Source organism: Euleptes europaea, unplaced genomic scaffold (assembly GCF_029931775.1).
Source record: "Euleptes europaea isolate rEulEur1 unplaced genomic scaffold, rEulEur1.hap1 H_2, whole genome shotgun sequence".
In the NCBI taxonomy this organism is placed as follows: domain Eukaryota; kingdom Metazoa; phylum Chordata; class Lepidosauria; order Squamata; family Sphaerodactylidae; genus Euleptes; species Euleptes europaea.
The window spans coordinates 1,193,129-1,212,757 of NW_026612050.1; the positions used below are offsets into that span (position 1 = coordinate 1,193,129).

General features: G+C 42.5%; 1 pseudogene; it reads left to right on the plus strand.

Annotated features, from left to right (window-relative positions):
- LOC130492911 (lysine-specific demethylase 4C-like) overlaps positions 1–19,629 on the plus strand; it is a 117,578-nt pseudogene that overhangs the window by 88,570 nt on the left and 9,379 nt on the right.

Genomic DNA, 19,629 nt, shown 5'->3' on the forward strand with positions numbered 1-19,629 from the left:
TATATCATGTTGGCTCTCTGTTTATAGAAAGTGATACAAAACTCATATGAAGGCAGTGCTCACAGAATACTATGCAGTATCTCTTTTTTGAGCTCAATCCAGAGGCAGTTAAGCTGTTGTTTATTTAAAATTTATTTAAACAGAACATATTCTTATTGTCTTATTATAATAACAATGTATGTTGTTCCATTAATATTCCTGATGTTACAATTTATCGAAGCTTTAACCTTCTCTATGTGGTATCCTACAACACATTTGAGAAATCATGTGGACTAAAAGCACAGATGTGTGAAATTTGCAAAAAGCTGGGAAAGCAGAAGAACTTATTGGTCAGCTATTCATAGTCAGGTTCATTGGATTTCTCTCTTGCACCTACAGAAATGTATCTTCTGCCAACAAAGAGTTAAGGAAATATCTGGTGCCTGCATCCAATGTTCTAATGGATGGTGTCCAGTGTCTTTCCATGTTACATGTGCTCATGCTGCAGGGGTGCTGATGGAACCAGATGACTGGCCATATGATGTCTATATCATATGTTTCTGGCACAAAATCAATCAAAATGTGGTAAGGTTCTACATAATTTAATTATAACATGCTAGCCTATTAGGGCCAAAATAGATCTGATGGCGTCATCATGGCCACCATGAAGACATTACTAGCATTTTAAAGTCATTTTAAAATGCTGCCAGGATCAGGTCCACAGCGTGGCAGGCTGAGGTGCTCTTGTCCCCTTCCCATTACTTATCAAGTGCAGAAAGGACCACATCCCTCTGGGGCTGTTTCAGCACTTGAAAAGGTGTTGGGGGGAGGAACTGGAGAGCCACACTGTGGGCCTGATCAAGATTGGGTCCTTGCAGCATGTTAAAAAAGCAGTGCTGTCCTTGTGGCAGCATTAGGACACTGTCACATCTAGTTTGGCCCTTCATTAGGCACCATGGGTATAGGAAATTCCAAATGCTTACAGCAGTAACTGGTTCTGACAAACTGTTGCAGGTGCTTGTAACGGAAGCTCCTTCTTCCAGCCTTTACTTGTCTTCCAGCAAAGAAAGAGCTGTCCATGCTAATTTCTGCTTTCTGAGGGGATGGGATTTCTTTCTCTTGCTAGAGGGAACAATGGGGTTATTAACCTGGAGGTTTTCCTTCCTTATTTTCTGTGGCATTAGTTGCTTTGCCTCTTCCTAACTGTAGAGAATAGTACCTGATATCAGAGAAACCAGGGGCAGGGGTGAGGAAAAATTGAGAAGTAAGTTTTTTGTTTCTCTAGTAAGGGAAGGAGAGATAGCTGCCTGATAAGATAGAACCATCCTGCTTCAACTGGTATGAACAGGGATAAGGGCCAGATGTGGGCCACCAGTTGACCATTCCTTCAGCAAATTACTTGTATTCATCTACATAAACAGTGAATAGAATTAGGAACAAATCCTCTGTTGTCAGTGGTATATCTGCTGACAGTGTTATGTTTGAAGGACTGTCTCCTTCCATATGTTCCTCTGTGCCATCTACAGTCATCAGGCAGCCATATGTTGGCTGTCCCACTACTGAGGGTGGCTCATCTGCCATCGACCAGAGCCACCCTTTTCCATCATGGCTCTGCCTCTGTGGAATGGGCTCCCTGGAGAGTTGAGGGGGGGGCCCTCCTTGGAGAGCTTCAGGAGGCCCTGCAAGGCCTGCCTGTTTACCAGGGCTTTTGAGAAGGTTTGAATGGCAGGCATATTTTAAGAGGGGGAAGGAGGGAGATATTTTAAGAGGGGGAAGGAAGGAGAGATTTGAAGTTTGCTGTGTTCTTTTTGGTTTTAAGTGAAAATGTTTTTACCTATTATTGTAAGGTGCCTTGATCTACAAGGAACGGTGCGATGTAAAAGTTTAGATAAAGAAATAAATAAATGTCTGGTGTATAAGTTCTGGAAGGAAGAGCTTATTTCAGCTCCCTTTCAAAATGGAATAAGGGATAAGAACATAAGAAATATTCCTCATGTAAAATTGTTTTCTATACAACATCAGTTTTCTTACTGTGACTTTACCATCTCAAAAGGGAATACAATAAAAAGCCTATCTTTCTAATGGCTGCGAGGCTGGTCCAAGGGCTGAAGTCCCAAAACAGGTTTTACTTTATCATTAATCTTCTAGGATTTACCATATGAGAGAAACGTTTAGCCTTCTATCCTTGTAAGACAATCCTTTACCATGCTTAGTGATGTTTTTTTTTCTTTTCAGAAGGCCAATGTTACTTTTTTGTGTATGTTTTATTTTTTTCACAACTACCTTGGTTAAATCATAGCTTGGGTTAAAAAAAGAAAATCATATTTCTAAACAGCAGCTTGAACTATAATCTGTAAAATGTCACAGATGTTCCTCTTTCCTTAAAACAGAGCTCTTTCCCTAACATCTGTCCTTTCTGATCAAAAATGACATTTTTAGCATCCGTAAATTCTTGGGCTTTTCTGTCAGGAAATGTTTCTTAGGACATACTATAAATTACAAAACAGCATGGTTATCAATAACATTTTCTGTAAAGTAAATATCAAATTTCCCTGCAAAAAAAGGTTGATAACTGTAACAGTTTCTTCAAACTGGACTGTATTACCATTTAATTATTTTTATACCACTATCCAGTACCATAGGGAAACATATACAGTGTTTTGTACCACAGGCAGCGTTACCTAAGCTGGACCCTGAGAGGGGAGAATTAGCATGTTATAGGGTCTCCAGCCAGATAAACAAAGGATCTTTTGTCTATGTATATTCCTACACAATATTCCAAGAGAAAAATAACAGGGCTCACGTGTTTCAAACTAAATGGAATATTTATTTACTACCACTCAGACACACAACCACAGGGGGACTAAAAATTGCTTCTAAGATTTAAGACCATAACTACAACTACACAAGTAAAATCCAGGATAAAACTACCCTCTCCCTCCCTATAAACAGACACACAAAACTGAGAATGGGGGAAAGGAATGAGACAGGAAGAGGCAAGGATAGGAGAGGGAAAGTAGGGCCATTAACACATGTGCATGTGCGAATTAATTTGCTCCTCGGATATAGCACAATTTCCCCAAAAAACTGCACACATGGAGAAAAGGAGCGAATGGCCGGAGCTGCCGCCGCTCTTCTCTCCTCCACCCGATGTCCCAAGGCAGAGGTGAGGGGAAGCTGGCAGGAGCAGAGGCTGCTGCCTCCGGGTGGAGGTGAGAGGAAGCCGGCATCGGGTGGAGGGGGGGAGAGGGAGAGAGTGGGGGCCACGGGATTTGGGAGTGCTGCTGCTGCTGCTGTCAGGCCTGCCAGGCTTCGTCCGGCAAGGGAGTCGACCCGGATGCTAAATGCTCTGGGAAGCTCTCATGGTTGCAGCAGTCTTTAAATTTAAGTCGCTGCAAACCAGCTCTTTGCAGACCCGGAGAAGTTCCAATATTAGATGGGTCAATCACGCAGGCTATGCGTGTAGGCTCATTAGATTAGCCACAAACCAGGGCATTTTGCAGGATAAACGGCCATGCGTTAACAGCCTAGGTGATATATTACCTGATCCAAGGTGGGTGATAAGCTGAGAATTGCAGGGAGTCCAAAAAACAGAAGTCCCACAGAGAGGAGCCTGCAAAGCCATTGTAGGGGTGTTCTGGTAATGGAAGAAACCTGGCACACATTGCACAGACCTGGGCTAGTCCCTTTACGGGGGGGGGGGGAATTCTATAGTTTGGCATGGGATCTGACTTTTCCAGGCTCAGGACTGGTCCAAGAAATACAGTTTGAATATGATTGGTCAGTCTGAAGGAAACTTCCCCCAAAATTCAGTTGGAAGCGTCGAAATGACACCTGACATTCCAGTGTGAGGTCATTGATGGGTACTGACAAAAAATAATGGGTTTAAATGTTCTCTTGATAGTTACTTCTGGGTGGATCGGATGTTAGGCTACCTTTATCAATGGCTGGATTGGATTAGTGATACCTAAGGGTTGACCAACTGTCTATAGCATCAAATGGTTCACTTTGCCATGGTGAGGTATCCCATGGAGCAAGGGATGTGATTGTATTATGAATGCCTTTTTGCTGGAGGATATGTAAATACCTCATCCTGCCTCTGTGCTGGAATTCGCTTTGGACATGGCAAGCCAGATGCACGCTCTGAAACGTATGCCAAGAAAATCCCCATTGCACTCCTAGGTTTCTAAAAGGGGGGTGCCCTTTCAAAACAACTAAGAGGAGACTTGGGGATTAAATTGGGGTTCTCAATTGAGGAGAAGAAAGGGGCCTTACAGTAGGGCAGCCCTGATTTCCCATATGAAACACGAGGCAAGCAGTTTGGGAAGAGGGTGGGGGTAGGGAAATCAGACACCCATAGTGAGCCAAATCCTGAAGAGAATAATCAATATTAAATCCCACTGTGCTCAAAGGGGCAAAACTGGAGATTAAGCCTATGAGGCCTAAGGTGAGAGCCAGTGCAGTGTAGTAGTTAAGAGCAGTGATTTGGAGTGGTGGACTTTAATCTGGAGAACTGGATTGGTTTCCCCACTCCTACACACATGTAGCTAGTTGGGTGACCTTGGGCTAGTCACAACTTTCTTAGAGCTCTCTCAGCCCACCTACCTCACAGGGTGTCTGTTGTGGGGAGGAGCAGGGAAGGTGATAGTAAACTGGTTTGATTCTTCTTTAAGGGGTAGAGAAAGTCGGCATATAAAAACCAACTCTTCTTCATCCAGCAAGTACCTTGCAGCATTCACTATCAAAACAAATCACTTCATCCTGTAGGAGCTGTTTCGGCTGTGAATGTCACTGGCCTTTGCTGGATGCTGTGCCAGTCCTACATTGTTTCATATGTTCCCTTTTCTTCCTTTTGTTTGCCTATCTGCATAGCTGCTTTGAATTTCTAAAAAGAGGAGACAAACATCAGGACATTATACTTCTCTTGGTCCACTGTCTCCATTCTTCACCCAGAGCTGGAGCTGCCTTGTTTCTGTGGCTTCAAATCAATTAGGAGTTGTTATAGTAATCATGATGGATGTCAATACAGACATATCGACTAACCAATAAGGTTAAAACTGACGTGGTATGGATGTGTTATTCAAAAGAGGCAAGGGGTTAAGTGGAGGTAGCTTTTAATACTGTGCTCTCTTCTGAACCCCAGCTAGTATTAACATCCTCAATGAGTGGAACTTTGAGTGCAACTAAGATTCTATAGCCAACAGCAAATACGCCACAATATTTCACGGCTAGAGTGTGATCTATATTTTTATCTATATCAAATCCCATAAGTATGGCAGTATTATTGGGGTAACATGAGCAAGGAAAAGTAGCTTAATCCAAACATCTCACTTCAGTGCTTCAAATTATTTCACTGTATTCATTTTAGTGGTACTTTTGCTTTAGCCCTATAAAGACACTTAATGTTTTCTGTCTTCAAAGGTTACAATAATTAGATAACAAAGGGCAGAGAATAAGTAATCAGTTTGCATATGTCACACATTTTTTCAGCTAAGTAGATTTTGAATTCAGAATGTTCTTTCTTTCTAAACCATGCCATCATTTTAACATCTCCTGCTGTCTCTACATTTGATAACCCAGTTACAGCCATGGGCCTAGTAAATTTTTATGACATACACATAGCACATAATGAAAAGAGCTGCAACCAATGAGAGGCACTGCTTCAAAAATGGTCTTTGCTTTTATTAGGGGAATGAGAAATGTCATATTTTATGTTATGGGATGTTCTGTGAATGTTAGAAGCATGTCATGTTTTTATGGAGTTCTTTTTTATTTTGACCTGTGTAAGACAAGGGAGGTTTTTAAGAAGAACTCACCTACTATTGTTGGGAAACTTCCATAGTTTATTTGTAGATATGTCATGGTTATATTTTTATTGCTGAAATTCTGTGCACGCTTATCTGGGAGTAAGCTATATTAAATAAAATGGATTTACTTCTGAATAAATACTGTATTGCACTGTAAATGCTTTCACTGATTTGTGGTAATTAGAACAAAAAAGTGAACATAAATAATAAACATGTTCTCATCCATTTTTTATAATAAAGGTGGATAGTAATCTCCAGCCAGAAAGTTGATATTCATGTTCAGTGCAAAAGATGTATACAGAATCATGGACAAGCAAATGCTGTTAATTTCATGCTTGGAAATTATGCATGCTTGGAAAAATGCATGGAACCTCATTGTGACATCTACTAATTTGTGAAGATGTTTAAATATATGCCAACTCAATTCATTCCCTATCTATATGTTGCAAGCAGGGCACTGACACCTCAAACAGCTTTTCAGCTACTAATGAGTGGCTCAGGGGTGTTTATGGGACCTCTCCTCATGTATAGCATGGTACAGTGCTCTAGTCAGAATCACAGAGAAAGGCCTGCTTGCCAGTAGTCCCAGTTATCCTTTCTTCTCTTATAGGTGGCATTCTGATTTGGGATAATCATTGTGCAGGGGGTTGGACTTGATGACCCTGGTGGACCCTTCCAACTCTATGATTCTATGATTCTACAACAGTGAAATCCTATTAGATTGGGTTTATCAATTGAATAAGAATCCACCACTTAGACTGCTCATTCTATCGAATTCCATTCCAAAGGGCTTCTGATAAACAGACCAATGAATTTCTGTTTTTGTGGGGGCTTTTACCTATTTTCCCCAGTCTGGAGACTGGACACTGGGAAAAACGTTTTAAGAGCTATGGGAGCACATTTGTATGATCATACAATTCATTGACCTTGACAGATGTCCTTCCTTGATTTCCCCAAGGTTTGGGGAATCTTAAGGAAGCTGTAGGAGTGCATTTGTCAAGTCTCTAAGAGATTGCCCAAATATTATTCCATAGCACTTTGAAAATATTTTGTAAGTGGCAGAATCTCTGCTGAAGGTGCAGTTGTAGGGTAAAGGAAGTGATTCTGCAACTTCCAGATTCCTGGGGTCCAGAACTGCATTCCCAGAAGAAGGGTCTGTAAGTGTCAGAATCTCTGCAAGCACAGTTGTGCTCATGGGAGTGCATTTGGCAAAGCCCTAGAATTGCAAGATTGCACAAGTGTGCTTCTGTGGTAATTGCTCCATGGTAACTGCAAACACTTGGGGACTAAAAACAGGCAACAGGACAGGGAAAAGAATTGTTTCCCCATTGTTCCTGGGGGTTCTCTTCCACTGAAGGTTATGAACTTTGACAAAAGGTCTTTAGGTTGGATCCTCCAGGAATAGAGAGAGATTGAATCTAGAATGAGACAGAACTGCTGAAATCTGACCCTCTTTCATCCTGAACAAGGGTTTCAGTCTTAAGGGCCCCCCCTCATATTTAGCAAGATGCACTTCTTTAGGTATGCTGTAACTCATGGAGTAAACACTGTAGCCTCATTATTTTTTAAAAAACTATGTTTTTCATCCTTACTTTTAAGAAGATGAAAGCGCTTGAAAAAGCAGTTTCAGCTGGGTAGACTGTCATAGCAGAACACCCGATACTACAGCTGCGCAGTAATAGGAGTTACATCTCAGGTTTTCTATGAAGTCATGTTTGATGATGGTTCCTTCAGCCAAGACACCTTCCCCGAAGACATTGTGGTAAGAATTTATTTTAAGAAAATGATTTTAATTTTGAGGGAAATTTAAATACGTAAAACTGAATTATTTTGTTTGACCTTTCAATTAACTTAATATTCCATTCATGTTTGTTATTTTTTGCTGCACAGAATTATTGCTTTCTCAGGGGGTTCCCAACCTTATTTGTTCTAATTAGTATCCACCATTTCATCAAATGAATCAAAACTAATCTTCCAAAGTCTTTTAATTAAACAAGAAATATGTTTTAATAAAATATATTAGAGTGGGAATTCTATGTATTGTATTGTAATCTGTCTCCGGAAGATAATAAAACAAAATTCCTTGATGAATTGAAAAAATTCTTGTTTAAATATGTAACAGTCATAATGGTTCTTATGAATCTAGTTTGAGAACTTTTGTCTGATGTGTTCATATGATTCCATTGTCCAGTGTGAATAAGCCAAAGGGAAAGGATGGTGGCATTGCAGTATTTCTCAACTCAACATGCAGTTTAGTGCATGTCTCTCTCTCTCACTTAAACCACGAGGAAAGTGAATTACCAGCTCATGTTCTTGTGTGGGGCAATACACCTGTTGTTATATATTACTTCTTAGATTCTGGACATGAATCTGACTTGCCAGTGCAGGGCTGTTATGGGGAGGAGCTCCCATTACCTAACTTAATAACCACACAACACGCTTATTTCAGAAGAAAATTTGTTTATGGATAAAAACGGCCACAATTTTACAATTTAGCTAACAGCAGTAAGCATTGGCATGGCAGCTGGGCAGAATCCGACAATATATGCCGACCCCAATGCGGCTGTATATTGATCCAACTCCAGCGGTCCCGCTAAAGTGGCTATGGATGGCAGAGCCTGGGAATCACCGTCCGTAAGCCTCTATGTAAATTCCTCTGCAATATAGGGAGAGACCTTTTAGCCGCTCTATCGCTGGCTCTCTTACCCATGCCTCTCCCCGAACCCTTAATTTTGTTTCCTGCCCCTAGGAGGGCGCTTTCCAGACCGCTTTTTACCAGAATGGATTCTGCCCAATGCTCATCCCGCCCAAGTTGTGACAAAGTTCAATACAACATTCAAATTAACATATTAACAATTTCATATCCTAACCACATTTGAAACCCCAAGGACGGACTGACTTACCGGGCAGCTGGCTCTCCTTTTATTCCCCGCAGGCGGACGCAGAGACTGCTTTCAGTCCCCTCGCGCCACTGCCGTTCCCGCTCGAGACCAACCGCTCTCTCCCACCCTTCTACCAGAGAGCTGATTGGTCCCGATGCGGCCACCCCCGGAGAGCCCAGCCAAGCAAGCCTCAAGGAGCGCAACCGCCCTCCTTTTTTCTATTGCCTGTTTGTTGCTCCTTCCCTTACCCCTGGCCCTGGCAAAACAGGACTCCAGTTAATTCTGGAACCCATTAACTTGTTTGTAGGGTTGCCAACCTCCAGGTACTAGCTGGAGATCTCCTGCTATTACAACTGATTTCCAGACAATAGAGATCAGTTCAGCTGAAGAAAATGGCCACTTTGGCAATTGGACTCTATGGCATTGAAGTCCCTCCCCTCCCCAAACCCCACCCTCCTGAGGCTCTGCCCCAAAAAACCTCCCGGCAGTGGCAAAGAGGGACCTGGCAACCCTACTTGTTTGACATGTGATGCATCTTGCATGTGTTCTTGTTTGGAGGGTGATCCCTTTGAACTTCTCTAATCCTCAGAGTGCTGGGTCATAGGAATTCTGTAAAAATTTCTTCAGGCTCCATTACATCAGTCAAACGTTATCAAGATAGAGCAGCAGGCATTTCTCTTGCTGCCCCTTTTCCCCAGAGAAATTGAAATAGTTTTACAGCCCATTCCTGGGGGGCGGGGAGTGAGTCTTCTTTGGAGGCAGCGTGACCTTTCTGCCAGCGTAAGTGTAATCACGCAATTACATGCACTTATGCTGGCAGGGAGGGTAGTTCTGCCGGCGCCCAATCGCCGCGGAGCTGCACCTTGCCCGCCGCTGGTGCAGCCTCTCTGTGGCATAGGCCATGGCGTAGAATGGCCACGCTGGCGCAAGGGGCGTTCCTGGGGTGGGGCAGGGGAAGGAGCCGTCGGTTAGGCGGCGTTCTATCCTCGGTTGGCCTGTTACGCCGGCGCCAGGAACAGCAGTGCTGCGCCTGCTAAAAACGGGGCTTTTAGCCCCATTGAAAACAAAAAAAGCCTTCTCAAGGCTTTTTTCGTTTTCGTGGCATGTGCGAAACGGGTTAGGAGGAGGCGCGGCTGTGCCTCTTCCCTGCCATCTCCGCACGCTGCCAGCTCAGGAATGGGCTGTTAGAGTTCTGTTTCAGATATTTGAAAATGTAAAGGGGGTGAAAGGGTGCAACCCAAATAACTAAAGTATATATCAGCCCAACAACAAGCTTTTGAACTCTGGAGCAGGCACATAGTATATAATTTGGGGCAAGTACACATTCAAAAAACTATTTTTTCCAATGTTGCACACTCAGGATGATGCCAATATCATGTCTTGCTGAATTAGTTTGTTGTCACAGAACTTCTGTAATTTGTGATATATATGTTTTGATGAGTTGAATTTACATAAGAGAGCTTCTTTTTATGCTGTTTTTTTGTATCATCTGACAGTTTATGCAAATTATTGGGGTGGATTTTTATATACCATACTCTCTCAGATATTTGTCATGGTTTCTTTGTTTGTCTTGCCTAACAGTTCCTCAACAGATGTTAGGAGATTGACAGAGGTCAATCTTTCAGTCCAGTTGTCATGGCCTCACATATGAGTGACTCAGAGGGGTCAGCAGAAGAGCTGGAACAGCTGATTTAAAAGGGCCGGTGGAGGCTTTAACATTGAGACAGCTTGATGGATTTCAGTCCTCCTTGGAAGCCAGAGGGAGGGAGACAGCTGAAGAGTTACAGCAAGAAACCGTCCCCATAGAGCTCCAGAGAAAGAAGCAGCGACAGCTGCTTAGTGAAAGACAACACTCAGCGAGATTACTTAGATGCAAGGAGATTACAACGGCTGAAGTCGACAGTGAGTGATGGCAGGATCAATCTCACTCCGAGGACCGGCCAGATTTAAGGTGTGGCAAAACCCAGCAGAAATGTGGATGCAACTTACTGAACTCTGGATTCAGCCTCACACCACTCCAGTTACTCCCTTGGCTGACTTCGACCTTGGACTGATTGATGACAATGACCGCCTGATTTGCCTGTGACCCCTACCTTGGATTGATTAAGAGCAACCCTTGCTGCTCAGTCTCTGATAAGTACCAGACCCCGGCTTGACTTCTGGATTGTTTACTGGACTCTGTTTTACCCTGCTGATGTTCCCAATTAGTGCAGCGGGCAGGCTGCAGAAGTCTTGGCTTTTGTTCCCTCTTTCGCCTCCTGCCACACCCGTTCTTAACTCCCTCTACCCCATGCTGCAGTAGCAGCCCAGCCAGCCTTCCCGGACAGTACACCAGTCTTGTTTGATTTATATCTGCTGATATGTCTCATTCTTGTGGAATCTTGTCTGTTGCATTTAAACATATTTACTTTGGGGAAATAATTTTTTTGTTAGAGTTTAAACCCATTGTTGTATAGGAGGCTACTGAGGAATAAAGAATCATTGGTCATCCCATTTTCCTTTGCTAACTGTAGACAGAATTTGCTCTAGAAATACTGCTATTTGAGAATATATGTATAGGAAAGGTTCATCTCTGCACTGTCACAAGCTAGAGCAAGTTGAAGGGGTGAAGAATGGGATTTGGCCAAGATGATGGTGTTCATCCAGGACCAGCATGTTGCAAGCCATAATAGCAGGAAAAGGTGTATGTGGAAAGCAAGATGTGCTGGGAAGCATGTGACAGTGGTCATTTATGCATAGTTGCTTTAACCTCCTTTATTCTCCATTTCAGCCATGATCAAAGTAACCCAGGTTGGCAGAAACTGTATGCATTGGCTGGAATGATCAGGGACGAAACTGTCTGCTAATGGAGGCATGAATACAGAAAAGCAGTCTCCCAAGTTTAAATCAAGCCCCACCCCTTTAAATGCTGCTCTGTAATTGGCTGACTTCGCAGTACTCACCCTGAGAGAAGCTTTCCTTCCCCCCAGACCCAACTGCCACATAAAAAAGCATTTTAAGAACAAAAAACAAAAAACGGAGCAATATGAAAGAAGGGGGGGAGAGAAATCCAAGCCGTTTTTAAAAAGCCTTTCTTTTGCTCAGAAAGAGCTCCAAGGTAGCAGGAAGCACTTGAATCCCCACCTCTTTACACACTGTTTCATGATTGGCTGTGAGAGAAGCCAATCTTCTATGCTTCCCCTTTTTGGCTATCTGCATGCTGCCTTGAAGAGGAGTTTGGAAAAGGGTGGGGTGAAGCTCAACTCGAGAACAGAATATTAGGGCTGTTGATTCGGTTCAGGCCGAACCGAAAAACAGCCGAATTTCCCCCGATTCGGCTGTTTTTCGGTTCGGACGAACCGAACTCAAAAAAGGTGGGAAACGGGGGAACCAAATTTGCCGAATTCGGGGGTTCGGTGAATAAATTTGGCAGATTCGCCCCCCGCGCCTTCACGGGGCTTCCATGAAGGCGCGGGGAGGGGGCCCTTTAAACAGGTCTGCGCCTCCCAGCTGGGAGGCGCAGATCTGTTTAAAGGGCCGCCGCGCGCCTTCAGGGAATCCCCCTGAAGGAGCGTGGGGGGCCGAATTTTCCCCCGAACTCCGGATCCCCCCTGAATTTCGGGGATCCGAAGCGGGGGAGTTCGGATTTCTGCACGGCCCGAATAAAAACGGGCCGAATTTTGCCAAAGCCGAACTATACCGAGTTTTTTTTCCAACAGCCCTACATAATATGCATGCTCTGTGACTCCGGAATAAGCTAGGATGAACAGTTTAATTCAGGCCAGAAGAGCAATGGGAAAAGCCGGATTTGTTTTGCATTGAAACAGCCTTGATCTTCCAAGGAATGAGGTAATGTGCATACTGAAAAATTTGATCCTGGCTGAAACAAGGAATAAAGGAGAGTAAAGCTACCATGCATAAATGACCAGTGACTGCATATCTTCTCTCACCTTATAGATGTGCCTGCTGATCTCAGTTGTTGTTTTACAGTTTTTTTCAGGATGTAAAGTTGTCCTTCAGAAATTATTAGCACAGATTATGCTATGTTCCCTGCTAAATCCTTCCCTATAAAATGGTCTAATGCCTTTTTGGAAGTATAATACTCAAAGTGAAAGCAGTGTGTAAAGGATTTAGCTGTTCAGCTCCCGCTGGTGATAAGGGAAGCTATGCTGCTAAATCCCTGCTGTCTCCCTTTGAAATGCAACTCCTTAGTTTAGGGTATTATGAACAGCATCATTAATGATTGCCTTGATTAAGGAACGTCCACATATTGCACACATGGAGCTGTATTCTTACTATAGAAACCCGGTAGCACCTGCATCAAAGCTTAAGCTCTGCTTACCACCCAAGTGGGGTGCCTTGATTTGGAGCAAAGAAGAAATGTAATCAGGCCAGGATATGCGTCGGTGCTACTCAGATCGTAGAGAAGCAACATATAATTGTTTGAAGGAAACACCAAAGAACTTTCAGATTCCTTAGAGAAATCTTGTTGTGTTTTTATTAAATAATACACCTGTAGTATCAGTAACTGGGAGGATTTTTTAAATCTGCCTGCTCTGAAACTGCCTAATCTGTGCAATGTGCATATCAGGTGCCACTGGGAGGACTTATTCATCAAAGTTTGTGTGCTGCCTGTTGAAGAAGCTACTTCTCTAATCTGTTTCCCCTTTCTGGCTAGCTAGCAAAGGTCACAAAAGCTTTTGACTTTTGCATTATGTGGTCAAGCCACTGCACAATTTCAGTTCAGTTCACAATTACATTTATGCAAGTCATGCCAATATTTCATGTTTGTACACACTTAAAAGTGCTTGCATTTTCACCAAAACCCTGTGTTAAAATAATTACAGATAATAACATAATACATACCCATGGAAGCCATTTTCTTTGTTCCTAATATATTGGAGCTTATATTAACATATACATGCAGTTGTTCCATTTATTCATACGTTGACTTCTGAAACCAGTCATGTTTGTGATCACTGTGTGATTTAACCTTACTGAGCTTTCATAAGAAATACCCACTCAGTTATGTTTGTAATAAAAGGCAAATACAAGTGTTTTTGGAATCTCTTTAAAAGGAACAACACAGCTACCTGCAATTTTTGTGTTCAAATGAATTACTGATTTTTCTGATATGAATACCTGAAATAATCTAAATAAAAAAGGTAATAATCCTGTATAGACATTGTATTTAATCTACAATGGTCTGGTAATTTTCTCTTTCAAATGCATTACCTAGGCAAAACTTCAATGGGTGTTATTCTGCTGGTCATTGATAGAGTTAATTTGGGATCTACATTCAGGATCAATGGCATGTATGGAATTGTTCTGTAAATTAGTGTTATTGTACCTTTGAGAATACTTCCTTTTTCTGCTCTGGCCTAAGAGTACTAGCTTTATTGGCTGGAGTTAGCAACATGCTCTAGGCCTGGTTGTTTATGAGTAAGTGTTCTATAAAGTAAGGGGAACTATCTCCAATTTCCAGGTTGGATCTAGCTAGCTTTTTCACTGAAACTTGCCCAGCTCCACCCTTTGTTACAGCCTCCATCCCACATACCTTTTGTCCATATAGGTCTTGTGATTCCCAGCATTGCCTTTTGGAAGGACCCATCATCCCTTTTCCAGCACAGGAAAAAGGTGTTTTGGCTCCATCCCTGTGACACTGGCAGTAATATTTGTATTATTAACACTGAGCAATTCCTGACAAAGGCAAAGTTCCACAATATAGATACAGTAATAAGGCCATTCCTACTATCATTCCCCCACTTGAAACAATGTAAAGACCAAGCATAAAGAGCATATTTTAAATAAAAAAGTTTCTGGATTATATCAGAGTAACATAAAACCAAATCAGTGGCACTCAAAATGTCCCCTATCTGATCTATACATCTGTGATACTTTTGCACATTCCTGTTGCTTGTCTGTCAGAAGATAATGGCTGAGATCCAGAGAGGAGTATGCATTTATTCAAAAAATTCCTTTTCCAAATGTTGTCCCCTTTGGATCTCTAAATGTCGATGGAAAACAGTGACGTGCTTCACCAAATTTCTCAAACTTGCTTTTTGAACACAATTTTTAAAAACCCTACTCCAAAAGAGCAGGAGCTGGTGAAATGCAGGGGTAAGAGAATGAGTTGTGCTCTGGAAGATCACCTCAGCCACAAGCTCACCTTGGTGGTTTTAAACAAGCCACTCCTTGTCTCCCATCTGCAGCCTGGTGATAATAATGTCTGAATTGCTTTACAGGTCTGGCATGACAATTACCATGACAGTGGGTTGTATCCAAACAGCTTTTCTGTTGGTGAAACAGGAAGGCACCCCTCCCATCCAAAAAGGCTGTGCAGGGGATCATGAGACTTACATGTACAAAAACAGTGAAGGTTTAGGTTTTATAATAAGGAGGAAAATTGGATGAGATAGGGTGTAAAGCTGGTCTGATCCAACCCAACATTTATACAGAGTTTTGAATTCTGAAAGTGCTGTAGAAATGTCATAAATTTGTTTATTTATCTGTTATGGCGGGGACTTTGTGATGGGGTCTGTGGAAGGAGAGGAAAGTTCACATGGGCATGTGGATTATGATTTAAGTGATTATATAGGTCTGTGGTAAAGTTGCAGAAGTAAAAGTATATGTGTTCCCCTCTAGTTCTCAGCCACTGTATCCAAGACCATTTTTTTTGACATTGTAAATTAGGTCCTCAGTCCTGAACATAACCAAACAGTGAGGTGTACCTTACTGCACATCTGACCCCCACGGAGTGCATGTGCTTATAACTACATCCAGTATCTGTTTAGCAAATAAGCACCAAATGAGTACCTGGGATAGGAAAAAGTGTCTGGAAATGTTCTATTCCATTGATATCAAAAAGATGTATTATAACTTGTACCTCAATCCATATTGGTTCATTGGCACAACAAATCATGTGAGGTTGTCCTAGGACTGATGTCCACCCCAGTCCTTCATATTCAAAAGTACCACTTCCTTCCAGATTTCCAAGGGCTGTATTCTGCAGTCTTCTCTGAATCACTGTTAGTGATACAAGCATGCTTTGAACAAGCATCCACATCATTACATAGAGTAGGAAAGACAGCTGGTGACTTGGCCACAGCCATCAGTGCATTCATGCTCAAAACAGCATTTGAATTTAGGTTTCTCAGCTCCATGCTTAACACAACCTGCTGAAGGTGCATATAGACAAGATACTGGAGATTTGTGACTGGCTCTCCAGGCAAGGTGGAGTATTGACGGATCAGTGCCACTGTATGTGGGGGACTCTATTCCAGTCTTCCTTCCTTCCCCTTCAACCTGTTGTGAGCTCTGGTATTGATAGCAGTTCAGTGGGCGGGGAAAATTAGCACTGACAATTTTCAAGATGTTTATGTTGTTGATTTCTGTCTTGGAAATGATACTAGGAAATAGGCTAAATGCCCCTTTTCATTGCTGCAGCCCCAATCCAAAATTGTCCCCCACATACCTTTATTTTGAAGAACATTTTAAAGAAAATTAGATATCTGAACACAGACTTTTAGCATTTCATCTAGGTGTGAGCCACATGTTTAGAAATACAAGTGTCTTTAGAAAGGACATTTGCCAATCCCATCAAGAATTGCATTCACAGGTGAACAGACTGCCATTTCAGTATATAAAATACCTCTGCTGAAAGGAGTGCCTTTGGAACGTCCTGAAATAGTGTTGCATTTTCTTGACTGCCATTAGACTTATTCCAGATATCCATGTGTTCTGATTCTGTGTAGTCTGAAAATACTCAAGATGTTTGTGTACATTAATACACTTCTGAATAATATATGTAGCACTGTTCAGTTAAGCCCAGCATAGAAGCAGCAGCAGTCACAAGATGACTCAGTCTTTTAATCCAAGTTAATGTGACACAACCACTGATTAACTTTTTTTTGTCAACTACCTTTTTCTAAAGTGGATGTTACCTCACCTAAGACAGAGCACAACATGAAGTATATGGGATTTCCCCTTTTAAAAAATCACTGATAAAAGCAGCCCTGAACTGAAATATGCTGACACTAATGTAACGACATCCTTTCTGTAGAGGACCCGAGAGAGCCTTCAGTGAGATGAGAATGGTGACGATTAAGCCCCCATCATTCAGTAATTTAAATTCATCACCAGGCATGAAAAAAGAAAACGGGCCATTTAGAAATGTGACAGCAAAAGTACATCTAAAGACTACCTCTGCTTTTCCGCAGAAACCTAAATTTCACAAAACATCCAAATTACCATCTTTGGCTTTCTTTGTAACAGAATTGGGTACATTTTTTATTGTGCTTCTGAACAAATACTGGGGTGGCTCCTCTAAAGGAGAGTAGTTCTTACTCCTACACATGCTAAAAGTAAACCCTTTCAAACATAAGTGGGAAATGTTTCTCAGATTTTAATTCAGGACAAAAATCTCCTGCGCCTCAGGTATTAGAATAGCGAAGAATACTGCTTTTCCATATTATAATGTGTGTATCAGGTTCTCTGATTCTGCCTGTGCTTCCCCCCGCTATCATTTGCATATTAAAAAAATTGTTATCACTTTGAATTGTCAAGAAAATATCTGTGTAAGAATATGTATGATGATTTTTGGTTGTCCTTTAAAACATCATGCAGTTGCTTTTCTTACGGTTGCAATGATTGATGTTTGAGGTGCTGTCGCTCGAGGCAGGCATCTCCCTGGACGCCTGCAGAGTCGGTAGCCACAACAGGCTGGGTTGAGGTCATCCTTCCATGCCTATGACAAACTTACACTCACACTGGCTTGCTTCCACGAACAGCCCTTTACTTGTGGCCTGGTGGCCCAGTTACAATCACCCACCACGTTACAAGGTATCCAGCCCTTCCTCCTCCATCGGCCACCCCCAGGAGCACCTGATTACTGCTTTTAAGGCCCAGCCCAACAATTGGCCCCACCCTTGGAACCTCATTGATGTTCCAGAACCAGCCCTCTCTGGTCCACGCATGCCGAACAGCGCTCCCTCTCCTGCTAGGGTTGCCAAGGCTATCATCCACCCTCACCCTACATTATGCATATCAAGCCAAACTCGATCCCCCCAGCCTCCTTTGACCCTGGGCTCCCCCCCAGCCTCTGAGCCCAGTCTGCTTCACCTCTTCTGACTGGCCTACCACCCTAATGGCCGCATTCCACTGGGGCCTGTCTTTCTCGAGTGTCACAGGTGCCAACTATTGTTAAGAAAGTTTGACTCAAGAGCAGATTAGCTGATTAAATTGAGTAATGTAGTATCCCTAATGCTGCAGCAACGAAATGTATTGTTTTTGTTTTGGCAGCATAAAATGAAATATCCCATAGAATTACCATGGTTTTACAGTCGCCATAATCATTGGCAGGTGAAAAACATGTGTAAAGCTAAATATTTTACATGGGCACCAGCAACAGAAAACAGGGAGGGTTATTTCACTGCTATGAAGCCAACAAAGGAACAAGGCAAGGTCCTGAATCTCTGAGCTTCACACAGGATGTGCTTTATATAAACCCTGCTGCTAAGGAAGATGAGGTTGATTTGAGAGCCAAAAGCTGGTGAAGATGCTTGGGGTCCACTAAGAGCAAAGCATTAGATTAGAGAGCAAGGCTCCATCTCAGTTCCCAGTAGGCATTTTTCCTGACAAATTAGGTGCTGAATTAGGTGTTTTAAAAGTCAATGTCTCCCATCCAAAGTAGTTTCAGATATACATATTGCAGTGTATGTTCAGTTATCCAAAGCTAGATGTTGTCTAGCAGACTTCTGAGATATTTCTAGTGATTTCCCCTCCCCAATTTTTCTTGCCATTAGTTTTAATTTTGTGAGTGCCCGTGAGGCTCATTCTGCTGTTTTGGTTGGGGTCAGGCAGACTCCCTGTAGATCTCAAAACGAGTAGTAGAGGGGATTTTGTCACCCTGGTCTTCTTCTTTTCCTGAATTGGCTCACTCCCATCCTCTTTATCACATTGTGTGCTCAGTCCCTTCTTTCTCTCCAAACTGACCAGGGAGCCTCCCTTTTTGTGATCCCTCGGCCCTGCCCCCTGCTTCTGTTGGAGTGCCATCTGTGGGTTGACGTAAAGCACCTGTTTATTGGGATGGCAACTTCTAGGTCCTGGTGTTAAAAAAATGTTGCTGATTTTTAGTGTTGGGTTTGATAGTGTTGTGCCTAGAAAACACACACACAAACATCGGCACCGTTAGGCAAAACGCCGCTGACACGTACATCCCTGCTAGCCCCCTCCCTTTGAGTCAAGGACAAGGGCACTCCCTAGCCCAGTATACAAAGGGCTATCTCTCTCCTGAATAGTACCACGGCAGGCTACTTAGATATGCTTGGGCAGGACGTTAGGCACTGTGCTGACTCTGCATAGTCACTGGATTCTTTAATGTAACATTTAAGAAAATGTATCCACCTTGTGTGAAGTATAAAAAGTTCTTTCTCTTCTTTGTTTGGTGTGGCAGCTTCCCGTTCTGTTTATTGAGTCTGTCCACCCGGTTCTGTGCTTGGCCAAATAAAGAACTGTTCTTCTTTAACCCAACTTCCTCCCTATTGTCTTCATTGGACTCGATGGATAATTGGGTCACAACAATAGCCAAGGACACAGGGTGCTTGATAACCCCCTTCCATCCATCTACAGTGACCGTAAACTACTGTGGGAACTAGAGAGCAAGATAATAGCTGACAGCACTCCCTAGCTTCCATTTCCTTTGCAGTGATGTACTCTAACTTGGAAATAGCTGTTAAAACCTGTCTTCATACAGACAATGTTATCAATGCAAATTAGAGGGGCTTCTTTGCCAAAACAAAAACTTTAAATGATAGAACAGTGCAGAGTAGAATGCCTCTGAGAAACTGTTGTCTAGAACACTGATAGTATAGCCAAGACGACCCTTGGGGTTGATCTTAAAGATCAAGATAGAATATAAAGGAAAAGATGGTCTCTAAGGTATTGTGGCCTATATTATTAGACAAAACTAGCCCTTTAAATGG